This window comes from Schistocerca nitens, chromosome 10, assembly GCF_023898315.1.
Source record: "Schistocerca nitens isolate TAMUIC-IGC-003100 chromosome 10, iqSchNite1.1, whole genome shotgun sequence".
Lineage (NCBI taxonomy): Eukaryota > Metazoa > Arthropoda > Insecta > Orthoptera > Acrididae > Schistocerca > Schistocerca nitens.
In genome coordinates, this window is record NC_064623.1 from 219,539,522 (window position 1) to 219,555,739 (window position 16,218).

General features: G+C 39.3%; 1 non-coding gene across 1 annotated transcript; it reads right to left on the minus strand.

Moving 5' to 3' along the window:
- Positions 1–7,022: 7,022 nt before the first annotated feature.
- On the minus strand, positions 7,023–7,094 carry Trnae-cuc (transfer RNA glutamic acid (anticodon CUC)). Its single transcript has one exon. It is a non-coding gene; the product is annotated as a tRNA-Glu (tRNA).
- Between the last annotated feature and the right edge of the window lie 9,124 nt (positions 7,095–16,218).

The following is a 16,218-nucleotide window of genomic DNA, read 5'->3' on the forward strand; positions in this document are numbered from 1 at the left end:
TTCGACAATATTCCATCATCTTGTTTTGCTTTTGCTGATGTTCTTTTTATATCCTCCTTTCAAGACATTGTCCATACCGTTCAATTGCTCTTCCAAGACCTTTGTTGCCTCTGACAAAATTACCATGTCATTGGCAAACCTCAAAGATTTTATTTCTACTCCCTTAACTTTAATTCGTTCTGCAAATTTTTCTTTTGTTTCCTTTACTGCATGCCAACTATACAGTCTGAATAACACTGGCGGTGGGTTACAACGCTGTCGCCTTCTCTTCTCAGCCATTGCTTCCCTTTTATGCCCGTTGGATTTTTATAACCGTCGTCTGGTTACAGCACGAATTGTAAACAGCCTTTCGGTCCCTGTATTTTACCCCTGCTGCCTACAGGATATCAAAAAGAGTATTCCAGTCAACCTTGCTAAAAGCTTTCTCTAAGTCAATAAATGCTATAAAAGTAGGTTTGTCTTTCCTTGTATTCTACGGTAGGTCGTAGGTCAGTGTTGCCTCAAGTGTTCCTACATTTCTGCGAAATCCAAGCTGATTTCCTGCGAGGTCGGCTTCTACCACTTTCTCCATTCTTCCGTAAGAATTTGCGTTAGTATTTTAGAGTCATGACTGATTAAACTTGTAGTTCGATAATTTTCACACCTGTCAGCAACTGCTTTCTTTGGAATTGTAATTATGATTTTATTCTTGAAGTCTGAGGGTGTTTCGCCTAACAGAGAAGAATTTGACCTTGGGCTGACAGTGAACCAGATTATCCGCAATATGCAGGTACCAGTAAACTCACCACCCAGAAAGAATCAAACGGTTTCGAACGTCCGATTACTGTCCAAACGACTTAATGTGACAAATACTTGACCTTAACAATGTAAGGACAAAAAGGTCAGAGAGGATTTGAAGTTACGTTGAAAGTTGTTAAGTATAGTCTGGGTAATTTGAGGTCTGTTTTAAGCAAAAGCTAGTTTTTTACGCACTTCAGTGTTTATGAAGTCACATTTCCTGAACTATGTGTCGTACAGTGACATAATTTTACAGGTACCTCAGTGGTGTACGAAGAAACTGTCTACAAAATGTGTTGCGAATAGATGTAGTACTAAAGAAGTAATGAATTAAAACTTCATGCCTTATGCTGAAGTTTTACAGGATGAACGACGACAATGTAGTAAAGCGATAAACTTTTTTTCTTTCATCATTTTGGGGCGGCGCGGGGGGGGGGGGGGGGGGTCAGCGAGAAAAAGTTAGACAAGGTTTGAAATTATGTGTCAAGTTTTTTGGAAGTCTCTAAGTCCTATCATTTTCAGATGAAAGATAAATATATTCTGGATATATTCTAGACGTGTTACTTCTCTTCCAATGTTGTTCAAAACATTGTAACTTCGCCGGCCGCGGTGGTCTCGCGGTTCTAGGCGCGCAGTCCGGAACCGTGCGACTGCTACTGTCGCAGGTTCGAATCCTGCCTCGGGCATGGATGTGTGTGATGTCCTTAGGTTAGTTAGGTTTAAGTAGTTCTCAGTTCTAGGGGACTGATGACCACAGCAGTTGAGTCCCATAGTGCTCAGAGCCATTTGAACCATTTTGAACCATTGTAACTTCTTTGGTGATAATACTCAGTAAATTTCCTAAGATGGCCTTGTAAGACGAAAACTGGTTAACAATAAAAGTAATATTGTAGAACAAAAGCAAACTGGTGCTTTTCATTTATTATATTCTGGATAATTTGCGCGCCACGAGTTCGCTGCCTGAAAATGTTTACACAGTTTCTAACGGTAATACTTGTGTTAAACACTTAGCATAAGATATACCTTTTAATGAGTATATCGTGACAGCATTTTAGAAATACTGAAAATCAAATTTCTATTGCTCCTGGAAGCCGTTAAATCGGCAACGTGCTACTGGGACTGTGCACCTTGAACCTGATTGGCCGTTTGGTGATAGAGATTTTATGGCACCGTAGTATTGTTTCATATTGTTTCATGAGCGCACATTCGTCGCCCCGTTTCTACAGCACCATATAAGCTCCCTCGGGTGCGACTGCTTCGCCAGGCCGTGAGGAAAACCTCAAATAAAACAGAAATCCTGAAGATGGAGTTTTCGTACCGAAATACATATAAGGAATAAATAACCGAAATTCAGGCGGTTGGCATACTTTTATTCACAAACTATGGATCCTTCACTGTCTGTCGCGTGCTATTTGAAGTCATTATGGATGCGTAAAAAATAAAAGATAAAACAGTTGTTGTTTCTGGCAACATAGGAGATGGTTCGATATGTGATCACAGTCTAAATTACTAACCACCGGAAAAATGCACGTGTCAGAGGGGGAAAAAAGGCGAATATGATTCTCTTTAAAAAACTTCAGAGAAATGGGGAAACAGCTGCCACAATCCTAATTCCGCCTCCCCTATAAAATATTTTGGCATGTGAAATTATTCGCGCTTCTTTTTTAGACATAATAGCTTAAATACTTTTAACCAGTCTCACTTTGTATTAAACCTTCATACCCAGCATCTTCCTCTCACTGCCGCCTCTATATGTATATCTCGCACTACCTCATTCTCCCATTGATGTACAGTGTATCCCACTGCTACTGTCTCCATTCTCCCTTACACAGTCTCCTTTTGCCTTTATTTCTCACTTTCACTGTCTCCACCATACCTCGGCAGCTTAAAAATTCTGGGGGTCCAAAATATGTTTTCCCTCATAGCAGCAGGTTTAAAATATTTGTGTGGGAGTGTGCCTATGTATTGCCTCCACTCATATGGATTTTTCATTTCCACTGTCTCCTCTCTCTTTTGCCTACACAGCTTCTGCCTGCGTCCACCTCTCCTGCTCTTTTACTGCCACTGTCTCTCAGTGACCATTACTATCCCCTCACTCTTTGGCTCCCGCTGCTATTGTCTTCATCCGTCTCTCTTTCACAGCCACTTTCTCTCTCCCCCATCTGTGTCTTCTCTGTCTCTCTCCCACTGGCACTGTCACCTCTCTTTACCATCGTCGCTTTCTCTCTGCTACTCTCTTTCAGCAAAAAGAGGGTGTATATGTTCGCATGCCAAAATTATTGGTGAGGCAGGCGGGATGACTACTGAGGCAGCTAGTTCCCCACTTTTGTGTCAGACTTTTTTTAAAGAGAAACGTATTCGCCGTTTTCTGCTCCGACAGGAGCATTTTTCTGCTGGTTCCCTTCTCTTCCCTGCTACAGCTGGGAGTGCTGCATGTATAAAACAAATTCTAAAAGTCAGTAAATTTTTATTAGTTTATTTATATACTTTGACACATTTATATACTTTGACATACTTAAAAGACAAATAATTACTCATAAGGTAACACGAAATCGTTTGCATTAATTTTTTTCAGGATACTTCACTCATCGATCCCATTTCATCCGGTTTCTTAGTTCTATCTTAAAAGAATAAAAATGTTATTAGAAATATGTTACTGAATTCGCAGCATTTCCAATTTTACATAAGTTTTAGCAGTCATTTTAAGTTCTTTACAGATATGTTGTGACCCTCTTTAGCCCTTTCTTTCGTTACTGCAGTATCACTTTGGGTAGATTTGTGTAGTAATGAAATTTCCATTATACAGAGGCAGCGTGTCGTAATGAGTAATTGGTGAGAAAATGCTGACTAATATGTAGTTCTGTAAATAACTGCGGTGACCGTAGAACCGTTGCCATGTGTTCAATACGTCACTTACAACTATATTTACGCTTCGGACCAGGTATTACATGCGTATTTTACGTGCATGAGTACGGTAACTTTGAACCTCTATATCTCGGTAACGTATAATGTTGTCGGAAAAGTTGCAAAGTCCCGCGAGAATGTTATCTTAAGAAAATATGATAAAAATTTCGACGATTTGTCATGAATAGAAATTATAGTAATGGCCATCCTCACAATTGGTACGTTTCGTATCGCAAAATCATGCTTTTTCTGGGTGTTCTCAGGAACCACCGATGGACAAATCGTACTTTTATAAGCCGCCTAAGACTGACCCTACACCACACCAAATGCAACAGAACCAACCGATCTGCTCAATTTACTTGGGCTGTTGGAAGCGGGTAAAGTAAAAATTTTGACCTTTCACTGTAGGATAGCTGCAGTAAGCCCGTTCTTTCAATAGATATAAAAATGATCGCTGTGCCAAGGGCTATCCAAAACACTTGACCCCTTGTCTCTGTAACCAATAGAACCCGAGATACGACCCCTTAAAAAAAAAAAAAAGCATTTTCGCGCCCAGGTTTTTGGAGCATATTAAACCGAAAACGCTATCCCGGGAGACCGGTACGCCATACCATTTACTGCTTAGGGGCAACAAAAATTCGATTTTCAATATTTCGCGTAATTATCGACCGAATTAAAAATGCTGTCATAATGTACCAATTAAGTGGTACATTTTTGTGATGAAAGTTTAACAAAATGAGACAAATTTTATAGATAGAAACTGTATGTTTGTCCTGAGGTAGCGTAACTGATGGCACGCAAATACAAGGACTTAATTCGTCCATCATTTGAGAATGAGAGCGCTTAGCAAGTTCTAACGAAGATGACGCGTAATTTCAATCCTTCCTTTTGGAACTTTTTGTCGCTGACACGCCCCGCGCCAAACACACAAAAAACAATGAAAGGAAAAAGATTTATCACTCAGTACATTTCCACTGTTTATGCAGTCAAACTTAAGAGTCAGGTATGACGTTTTAGTTTACTACTTCTCCACTACTTATTCTATTTGCAACACACTGTGCAGACAGTATCTACATATGTCACTGAACACACCTGCAAAATTATATCATTATATGACACACAGTTCAGTAGATATGACGTCGTAGACATTGACATGCATGGAGAACTAGCTTTCGCTTAAAACAGCGCACGGATTACCCAGATTACGCTCGTACAGTGTTTGGAAATGAGAGCACTTAGCGGCATCCTACAAACTTTAAGCACAATTTCAAACCTTTCCCAAGCTTTTTCTCGATTATTTGCTAAAATGCAACACATTAACTCGAAAGTAATTGGTCGTTTGAAGCTGCTTTATACGTGGGAGTTCGATCCCTGGTATGACGAGAAGTATTGGTGCTTCAGCTTCGTTAAACCTGTCAGGCTTGTCCAAAAAGCTGCGTGACAGCGTTGAGCAGAAGCTCCTCTCTAAGTCTTGCCGTTTCCTAATACAGCGTCGGGACAGACACCAGTCAGAGTTGAGCCAAATTGCAAACATGCACGAAGTCCCCCTCATGTTTGATTTCTCATCTTACAGAATTTTTGATGAGAACGCGGCGAGAACTGTAGCTCCGAAGACAAATGCACATTAAATGATCGCATAGGCAGCGACTGCAACTTGTACCTGTTAGTAAACGTTTCCAACAACGATTGGATCGATCTAGATCGGTGAGTATTTGGTTTGAAAATGTTTTAAGCAGGAGATTAGTTGAAGTCTTACACAAATCTCCATTAATGGTGCGAGGTCAGTTTAAGACAAATGTAAAAAGTGCGGGGGAAAGCAGAATTCGCTACAGAGCGCAATACACGGAGTTTGAGAAGTAAACTCCGATCACTTGATGTAAGCACTAACATCGCCCTCAGAGCAACCTCGAGAGCCGAGTTAAACCAGCGGAGGAAGTCTCCTGGCAGCAGGAAAATTAACTATAGGATAAAAAGACCCTGGCTTAATGTCAACGTTGACGTCATTGTGAAGTCGTAGACAAAGTGTGCTATTTCAAATGCTGTAGATAGAACTGATAATGAGGCAATATGCGAAAACAGTAATTCATAGTCAGAACAGATACGAACTTGCTCTTCACCCTGTCTCTGATGACCACCTCGTCGACGATACGTTTAACACTGATTTTCCTTCGTTTGCTTTGGCTTGCCGTGCTCTTTGCTTCGGTCCTTTACATATTCCAACATGTCGGGCTGTCGCTTAGAAATTCAAAATTAATTATTAATTAACTAAAAATTATGTTAACTTCTGTGCTGGGTATCCACAGTGCTGCTAGCCCTGATGAGAACTTAAATTTCCTTATGTGAGGCCCGTATTACCATGTCGAAGTTCTTTGCCAAATCTTTTATAGACTTAGGACCACGCTCTAACTGTTATAAGATGTGATAAAAGTACCCCACTCCACCGTCGAAGATTTTATAGAACGCGTTTTATAAAACATAATTGACAAATAATGGACACTGGAGATAGCGATTGCAGTGCATCTCAAGATGGTCTCTGCTGGCTAATGTTAAGCCTCTTTAGCGGGTGCTTCATATGCCACAGATTTGTTTGCACACGAAACGATGCGCTGTTGTACGATTACATTTTTCGTTAATGGCGGAGATTTGACGTTATATTTTCGTTAGTCTCCAATTAGTTGGTGGTAAATTATCATTTTTTGCTGTTGATATCATTTTCCTCTCGTATGGTGATTTCCTTATTATGATTATCATCATCACTATTATTATTATTATTATTATTATTATTATTATTATTGTAATTCTTCAGGCTTTCCCGGCGATCTAATGACATCTGAGTCTCAGGTCGCACCTGATGAAGGTAACGAGTTACGCCACCGAAATATCGTGCAAGTACGACGCTGATATTGGGCAGAACACCCGACAACCCAAGATGTCATTATTATTATTATTATTATTATTATTATTATTATTATTATTATTATATAAGTTTGGGCTTTTAAAGAGCACGTGGGTTCTTTTATTTTATTCTCCACTGCACCATTGATAGTTTGAAAATACCGCCTTGATTGCGGATGGTTTTCTTCGTACCGAATTGGTCGATTTTACAACGCTCTGTCCCTTGTTTTCGCAACAATGGATAGCGGATAGTGTATGGCGCTTTGCGGATTATTACCGGGGATTTGTCAGACTCTCAGTATGTTCACGTTCACTGCATACGGCAGTCGATATGAGTAGAAAGTTTGTATTTGTGCCATAATTTGCCAGTCTCTACTATCAAAGACTTTGAAATCTCGTTTTAACAATGCTTACGTAAATTTATAGTATCAGTTACTTAAAAAATTTTCCGGTACCGGGAATCGAACCCGAGCCTCCTGGGTGAGAGCCAGGTATCCTAGCCACTAGACCATACCGGAGGATGTATTCTAATTTCTATGAAGGTGGAAAGTGCTGTAGTGACATCCTTTACTCCGTTTATATCTTTAAATTAGAATATCGTTCGGTAGAACTCGTGTCGGATGAATGGAGTAAACTTTCGGAAACAGGACGTGCGTCTGTGCCGTGAACTGGCTTCCTGCGACAGAGATGTGGATCCAAGGCGGCTAGGTGGAGGGATCATGGCCGCTTCGACTCGCGAAGAACACTTTACTAAAATACACTAATGGAAAGTGTTACACCACGGAGCAAAAGCCCGATATTTATCAAACTTTGTAGAGATACTCATCACATAACGAGTATTAAATGATTCACTCTTTTATTCCTTTCGGAACAAACAAGCAAATTGTGTTTGGTCAAGCCAGAATCGTTTTCCGAACGTATTTATTCCTTAAACAAAGACACGACCAGTCATGTCCCAACTGCTTTTCTAGTCTCAGATGCGGACATACCATGCGAGTCCGTTCTGGAGTTGCGATGCTTCAGCGCCCGCTACAAGTTTCCCGTTTCTAATAGCTTGCGTATACAGGGTGATACAGTTCAGCTGTTTTTCCTCTAATGCTTCCGGAACTGTTTAAGGCATGCTTACTCAGTTTTCACTCAGATAAGTTGTGAAAAAGTCCTCAATAAACGATGTAAAATTTCGTTTCGTAGGTATTTTAGTTATGGTGATATCGGTATCAACTTCGTGTTTTCAGATGTAACGATGATAATTTCTGCTGCTTGTATCGTAGTCCTAAAAGAGACGAATTTAACGGCGTTGCACTCTTCAAAATACGATTAATAGTTCCCGTGAGCCAATGAGTTTGGAAAATAAATGTCTCACAAACCGAGATACACTAGATAAGGTGCTTCTTTGCGCATAATACAGAAGGAGTGCGAAGAGAATAGCTCAGTTGTACTTACGAAGGTATTCTGTCAGACGGTGTCCACCAAGAATGATGATTCAGAGATCGTGCAAAAAATATTAATGGGAGGACACTTGTATACTGCACAGAGGGAAGGAGCAAACCTCCAACCGGAGCGAACGAAACAGCTGTTTCGGCAGATGTCGCTCATAATCCACATTAACTCTCTGTTGCATAACTTTTTTTTGTTAGGGAACCAATTTCAATGAAAAAAGTATCTGGCGTAGTGTCTGGAACGCGAAGTACTAAGTAAGAGGCTATACATAGACACTTTGATTTATTCAGTTTTTTAGGTTTATTGCCATGACGGAACCTTTTTTTTCCTTTAATCGAGTTTTTATTTTGTTCACAAATTGCAACACCTTCTAAACTCTTCATGCGAATTAAGGCCATAGAACCATCGTATTTTCCGAATATACTTCTGCTCAAAAAGCAAATTTGGTAGCTGGAGTCCAAACTTTGTTAATCGTGCCTTTTGCGTTCTTATGGAGATATGTCCATAGACACTTTCATCCCCTAACAGATATTTCCTTTTATCTAATCGAGAACTGAAATAACAGTTTTTATAGATTTAGCTTTAATTTTTTTTAATGTAACGAAATATTTTCTTAAAAGTTTTCATCCTCTGTTTCGTCACCTTTCGAGTTGAACTCCCAAAAACAGTGGCATGCGTATTTTTATTTCTAGCAGAGAAGCCAAATACAAATTTTCGTAGCTTTAGCTTAAAAAATGTTTGCCTAGTGAAACCCCCATAGGGGTTGAATTCCCAAAAACAGCGTAATTTTTATTTCTGAGAAGCCATATTCAAATTTTCATAGATTTAATTTTAAAAGTGCTTTCATGATGAAATATTTTCATAAAACATCAGATCATCTGTTTTAAACCCTTAGCGACTGAATTTTCAAAAACAGTGAAACACGTATTTTTTTATTGTAGCCGTGAAGCCAAATAACAGTGTTCATAGATGTAGCCTTAAAAATACTCTAGTAATTGTTTAATAATGACATATTTTGAAAAAAAAAATAACTTTCACCAACTATTCCACACCCACAGCGATTAAATTTCCAAAAATACTGAAACACGTATTTCTTTATTTCTGACCAAGAAACCAGATACCAATTTTTGGAGGTCTAGCTTCAAATTGCCTTAATACGACTTATTTTCAAAAAACCCTCATCCCCTATTTCACCTACTGTGGGATGGAATATCGAAAAATCCCTTTTTAAACGACGCCTCTGCAAATATCAAGTTTGTATCTTTAGTGCTTTGGGCTGGACGATGATGAGCCGGTGAGTTACTCAGTCGGGACGCTGCCTTTTCAATAGAGATTATTAGCCATTCAGTTACAGAGACGCTGCAACATAAGCTGTGCTATCATAAGCATCATTCCCCATAATTTAAAAATCGTACTATATGTGTTTCGAGTGGCAGAAAAAAATTCGCTAAACACAGTATAGCTCGATGCAACGATACTCTTGTGTTTTGCCAGACGGCATCATCATTCATATTCGAGTGGTTTCTTCAACATGACATGTGAATTTTCGGTTTGTTGCCAAATAGAAGCACTATGCAATAGAGGGCTAAGCTCCAAAGTAACTGCGAGTGCGTATGGAATTAGTCAGGCCAACATTGTTCGCGTTTTGCACGCAAACAGCTACTATCCGCGTAATGTGTCACTTCTGCAGCAGATTAATTAATGAAAAAATGAATGAGCTGCTACATTTTAAACTTCATGTTTAGAAAAAACTCAAATTTTATAGTTAATTATCTCAATTTTTATCACAGTTTTTAATAGATTTGGAAAATTCTACAGTTTCATACACCTGTATGTATGGTTTGTATGCTGTGCAAAATTCATCCTAGTATCTCTCTGACTTATAAAGAAAAGTGTACCTATAGCAACAAATGCAGCCAGTAGTAAGTGAAAAAAATGATGAAATTTCACACGTAAAAAAATTTATTTTGTTATATTTTTGAACTTACATTGCTAAGAGTGTGAATTCTGAATCCCTCCTGGTCATGTTGACAAAGTTTTATGAATTTACTTGTAAAAGTATAGACAGTGGAAATTAAAATGTCGTGTGGTGCCTCTCCTGCTCCAAGTCGGCCCGTTTGACGTCCTACCCCCCTTAAATCATTGTGTTCTAAGACCAGATGTAACTAGTTATATAAATCGTTAGTTAATGTGTCACATATTTTCACAGAAATAATTTCTCTCGTTTTATTCCTAAATCTAACATTAACAGTCTCCATGTTTGGAAACAGACGCACTGTATATGCATAAGTTTAAAATCTTTGATCCTACAAAAATTTCACTGCACCACATATATATCTTTGTACTTGATGATGGCGTAACAGCCGAACACCAGGTAGGGAAATAAATAATAGATACCGTAGCATATTACACCAGTGCAGTGTGTAGTTTCAGTCATAATTCTCTTTGCTGATGAAGCTACCTTTACAAATCGTGGAAAAATGAATATAAGAAATATCGATTATTGGTATGCAGAGAATCCGTGCTGGCTAAGTAAGGTTGAACATCAGCACCAGGGGAGTGTGAACATTTAGTACGGTGTTGCCGGACACTACATGACTGTTCCTTATTTCATTGAAGAAAACTTAAGGCACGGCTGCACAACTCAAAAGTAGTTCGGGGCCAAACCGAAACTAGAATCCAAAGTGCAGGTCACAGCAAACTTCTTGGTCAGTTGTATTGAAAAAAATCTTAAAAATTAATAAACGTTAATCATTATTCAAATTATTAATTGTTATTTTATTATATATTTTCGTTGAACTATGACATAGAAGTAACTTGTACTGTATAGATGTAGACTGCATAACATAAGCAGCAACAAAAAATATATCAAACTTGGTGGAAAAACAGAAAATTTATTTTTGAACTCTCGAATAAATACATTATTTACAAAATATTTTTATTAAAAGACACATTTCATGACAGTGAGGAATGACTGTTTCAGTAGATTACTAACATTTCAAACTATTACTTACAATAAATGTATAAAAAATGATAAACTGAAACAAACCTTTTATGTGAGACTTCGTCAGCTACAAGTTTTTCAGAGCCTTGAGTCATATTTGACGTTAGAGGTTTGGTATGTGTTCTAAATGTTCGTCAGTTAAACAAAAGCGAAATGACTTCTAGTTAAATTCGGAACAGAAAGTGTTTGTTGGCATATGTAAGTGCTGCCAAAAATGCTGAATGGTTTTATTGCTGCACCTCGTAGGGTATCAGTTTTACTTTTGTCCCAGCTTTTATAGAAATCGAGAAGACTACGTTCTCTGTGCTTGATTTTATGAATTGGAGAACTCGTGAGTTTCTGTATGATCTCCAGTTGTAAGTCCACAGGTACCTCTTCTGGGATTACAGAGAAAGGATCTTGAACCACCTCGAACATGATATCCTCCACTTTTGACAACGGCAAACCTCTTGTCGAATTCTTCAATTAATTTATCAATGTCGCGAGAAAATTTCTTCTTAGCACAGCATGTTTATCTGAAGAAACTGTTTTGCAAGTAGGAAAGTGGGTCATGTTTCCGTTCAAGAACTGGCTTTTGAAGAGTGCATGTTTCATTTTGAAAGCATGCATTGTTTACAACAGATGGAAAATAAACAGTGACTTTCGCTGTAGTTCTGAAGTCAGCTCGTTTAAGTGAGGCGTCTTATCAGTGAGAAAGCATAAATCATTGATTCAATCTTCATTTTTCAATTCAGGAAAGTCCTTTGGATCGTTTTTCTTAAAATCGAGTATTTCCCCTCTCAGTACGAAAAAGCTCTGCAATTCTTTCCCACGACTTAGCCACTGGACACAAACACAGAACTGCCATCCTGTCACAAGCACTTCCATCAGTGAAGTTAATAATGTAAATCTTTTTTTAAGCTAACTCTCGCAGAGATTGCCATTGTCACTAAGTGAAAGAATTTTTAAGTCATATCTAGACTTATTATCACAGTAGAGGTATCCAAAAAAGTCGTAGAACTATATCAAGAAATATGAAACTGATCATCTTCAAAGATTCTCCTACGGGCCACACGAGAGGTAATAAAGGGCTGCATGCGATCCGTGGGCTGTATGTTCTACACTCCTGTTTAACGGCTAAAAGATATGCACAATTGCTTACCGAATTGCCTCTGACTCCCCTAGAGGAAGCAACACTTGAAGTACGTAGATGCACACCTTACCAGCAGGAAGGATGCTCGGCTTCCTACTCGCTTGTGACTAGGAAAGCAATCATCCGACACTTTCCTGACATTATCTGTTGCCCTGCACGTTCGCCTGATTGGACGCCACACGGCTTTTCCCTCTTGGGTAATCTCAAAGATGAAGTCTATGCCCAAGTTCCGATGACCCAAGAGGATTTAAGGCGTCGCAGAAACAAGAACAGAAATGTTACTTTTGTAAAATGGTGAATCATAAGTAGGTGTCACGTCCTTGCCGTCCAGATGGTGTGTCGGTCCAACCACATGTGGCCAAGTGTATTAAGTATCAGTTTTAAATTAACCTTTCCTCCACCAATTCGCTCTTGTAAGTACTTAGCTGCGCCAAGCTGGAACACTCCACCCAAACTTCCCCGGATGGGGCTTCCCGGCCAACGATGCCATACGCTCAATTCAAAAAACTCCACCAGCCCGATGTGATAGTTTCGTACAACACTAACTTACGCATACGACAGCAATCAGTTTAATTTTCAAAAGAGATAAATCCTAAGTTCTCAATAATGTAATTCCTCCGAAACAACTCTTCGGATTTTGAAGAGTGAAACGCCGCTGAGGTAATACTGTCGTTTTACGTTGATGACGCATGCTTTGTTTATTTGTTGTTATAGCTTTGCAATTTTCAAGCTGCTAGGTTAGTTTTGTTATCGCTGCCGTGCTGTTAATCATGGCTGCTCCACTGTCTATTTGCACCAAAGAAGAGCAGCGTTCAGTGATCCCTTTTTTGTGGTCGGAAGACGTATCAGGGACCGCAATTAATAAGACTTTCGGTACAGTACGGCAACAGTGTTTTGCCACAACGGAGTGTCTAAGAATGGATTGAAAAATTCCGAAATGGTCGCACAGGTGTTACGCACGATGAAGGAGCCGGACGACCGTTTGCCGCCACAAATGAAGAAACCATTGAGCGTTCACTTGAAATGATTCTCTTAGACACACGATTAACTATTGACGAAGTGGTACATTGCTGCAAATTAGTCATGGTCCTACCTACGAAATCATCCACAACAGACTTTGGTTTCATAAAGTTTGTGCAAAATGGGTCCCAAAAGAACTCACATAGTTGCATAAACAAACGCGCTTGGACATCTGCAAAAAACATTTGGATCGCTATGGTAACGAAGGGGACAAACTCTTAGACAAGATCATTACTGGTGACGAAACATGAATCCATCATTACGAGCCGAGAGTAAACGGCAGAGTATGGAATCGTCCAAATTCGCCGTGCAAGAAGAAGTTCAAGACCCAACCGTCCGTAGGAAAACTGTTGCTTACGGTTTTTTGGGACGCACAAGGTCCAGTACTGGAACATTATGGGGAAAGGGGCACAACAACAAACAATGTACGTTACAGTGAGATGCTTACTGCCAGACTAAAGCTTGCAATTCGAAGGAAACGCCGAGGGTTGCTGTCAAAAGGTGTTGTGTTGTTGCACGACAATGCCCGTCCGCATACTGCTGCCCACACCGCTGAAACGCTCAGAAACTCAAATTTGAAGTACTGGATCATCCTGCATATAGTCCTGATCTTGCCCCTTCTGACTATCCCGTGTTTGGACCACTCAAACAGGCATTAAGGGGCCGTCGATTTGCCTCGGACGAAGCAGTGAAAGAAGCGGTGCATTCCTGGCTCGCAGCTCAACCGAGAACCTTCTTTTTTGAGGGCATCAGGAAGCTTGTACAACGATGGACCAAGTGCGTTGAAACGCAAGGAGACTATGTCGAAAAATGATGTTCTTGTAAGTTTCCTGTGTGATAACAATAACATTTTATAGCTACTTTGCGGATAATAATTGACTTATCCTCGTGCAATACTAGCAGCGGAAATATAACTGCATTTGAAAAAGCAAAGTTGATACCAATATGTCGATGATTAAGAAGGGATTGTACATTATATAGTGAGGACTTTATCACAATTCATGGGTGAAAACAGAATGACGATATCTTAAACAGTTCAGTAAATATGTTAGGTGAACAGTTTGGCTGATGACACGGTATGGGAGGTGGAGCAGTTCCACGATGAACAACACATCAGACCACTTGAGAACGACTACTCCACTCTTACTCACATTGCTTGTAGAGTGGATGAAGTACGTGGAAACAACGACCGCAACTTAGCGGTAAGTGCTCGGCTGAGGGTCGACGCTTCACAACGGCTGCACATAAGCAGTTTTCGGACATTGCCGTGGTTAATGGCGTTTGGGTATCAAACACTATTCCCTAAATGTTGGACGTTAACACTGACTTATATATCAGAGCCAACACGGAAAAAAAAAGAGAACACTTATACTGGCTGAACTGCAATGCTGCTCGTCTGTGAGGGATTCAGATCAAGTAAGACCGGCTGTGGTCTATACCAAGAAAGGTAATCCGAATGTTGACAGACTTTCATCGTATTGCTGAGAGGGTAACAAAATTTACCTGGCAAAGCGCACATAATAAAGATGCCTTACGTGTCACGAAAACCTTTTAGAAAATTCTGAGAACATATTTTCTGGGCAGAATCGAAGTTTGTGGCTGCCTCTTTCCCTGCCGCGGCTCCCTTGTTCTGTTGTGTGTGGTATCACTTTTTGCTACTGTGTCTATCTCATCCCTCCTTCCAGTGTAACTTGGCGACAGTCCTGCCACCACCTCTTTTAAAGTGCAACAGATGCATATGATTGTAATAATAATAATAATAATAATAATAATAATAATCCCCGTGGAGGCCCGGGAAAAGAATAGGCCTCCGGTATGTTCTGCCAGTCGTAAAAGGCGACGAAAAGAACAAACCACTAATAGAAGAAGCAGAAATTACAAGCATTAGCCAAGCGACTCAGAAGATACAAAAAAGTGAAAATAGAAGGAAACAAAACCAAACATTCAACACAAACCAAAAGAAATTTTACCAGACAATAGATAACACACACATTAAAATAAACAATCCACCAAACATAACAGACATGGAACACTTCTGGAGCAACATATGGTCAAACCCGGTACAACATAACAGGCATGCACGGTGGATACAAACAGAAACAGACACATACAAGATGATACCACAAATGCCTGAAGTGATAATTTTGCAACATGAAGTCACCCAAGCAATTAATTCTACTCACAATTGAAAAGCCCCTGGAAATGATAAAATAGCAAATTTCTGGTTAAAGAAGTTCACCTCAACACATTCACATCTAACTAAATTATTTAACAGTTACATTGCAGACCCATACACATTCCCTGATACACTTACACATGGAATAACTTATCTGAAACCTAAAGATCAAGCAGACACAGCGAACCCAGCTAAATATCGCCCCATAACATGCCTACCAACAATATACAAAATATTAACTTCAATCATTAAACAGAAATTAATGACACATACAACACAGAACAAAATTATAAATGAAGAACAAAAAGGCTGTTGCAAAGGAGCACGAGGATGTAAAGAGCAACTGATAATAGATGCAGAGGTGACATATCAAGCTAAAACTAAACAAAGGTCGCTACACTACGCATACATTGATTACCAAAAAGCTTTTGATAGTGTACCTCACTCATGGTTACTACAAATATTGGAAATATACAAAATAGATCCTAAATTGATACAGTTCCTAAACATAGTAATGAAAAATTGGAAAACCACACTTAATATCCAAACAAATTCAAATAATATCACATCACAGCCAATACAGATTAAGCGTGGAATATACCAAGGAGACTCATTAAGTCCTTTCTGGTTCTGCCTTGCTCTGAACCCACTATCCAACATGCTAAATAATACAAATTATGGATACAATATTACTGGAACATACCCACACAAAATCACACATTTGCTATACATGGATGATCTAAAACTACTGGCAGCAACAAATCAACAACTCAACCAATTACTAAAGATAACAGAAGTATTCAGCAATGATATAAGTATGGCTTTTGGAACAGACAAATGTAAGAAAAATAGCATAGTCAAGGGAAAACA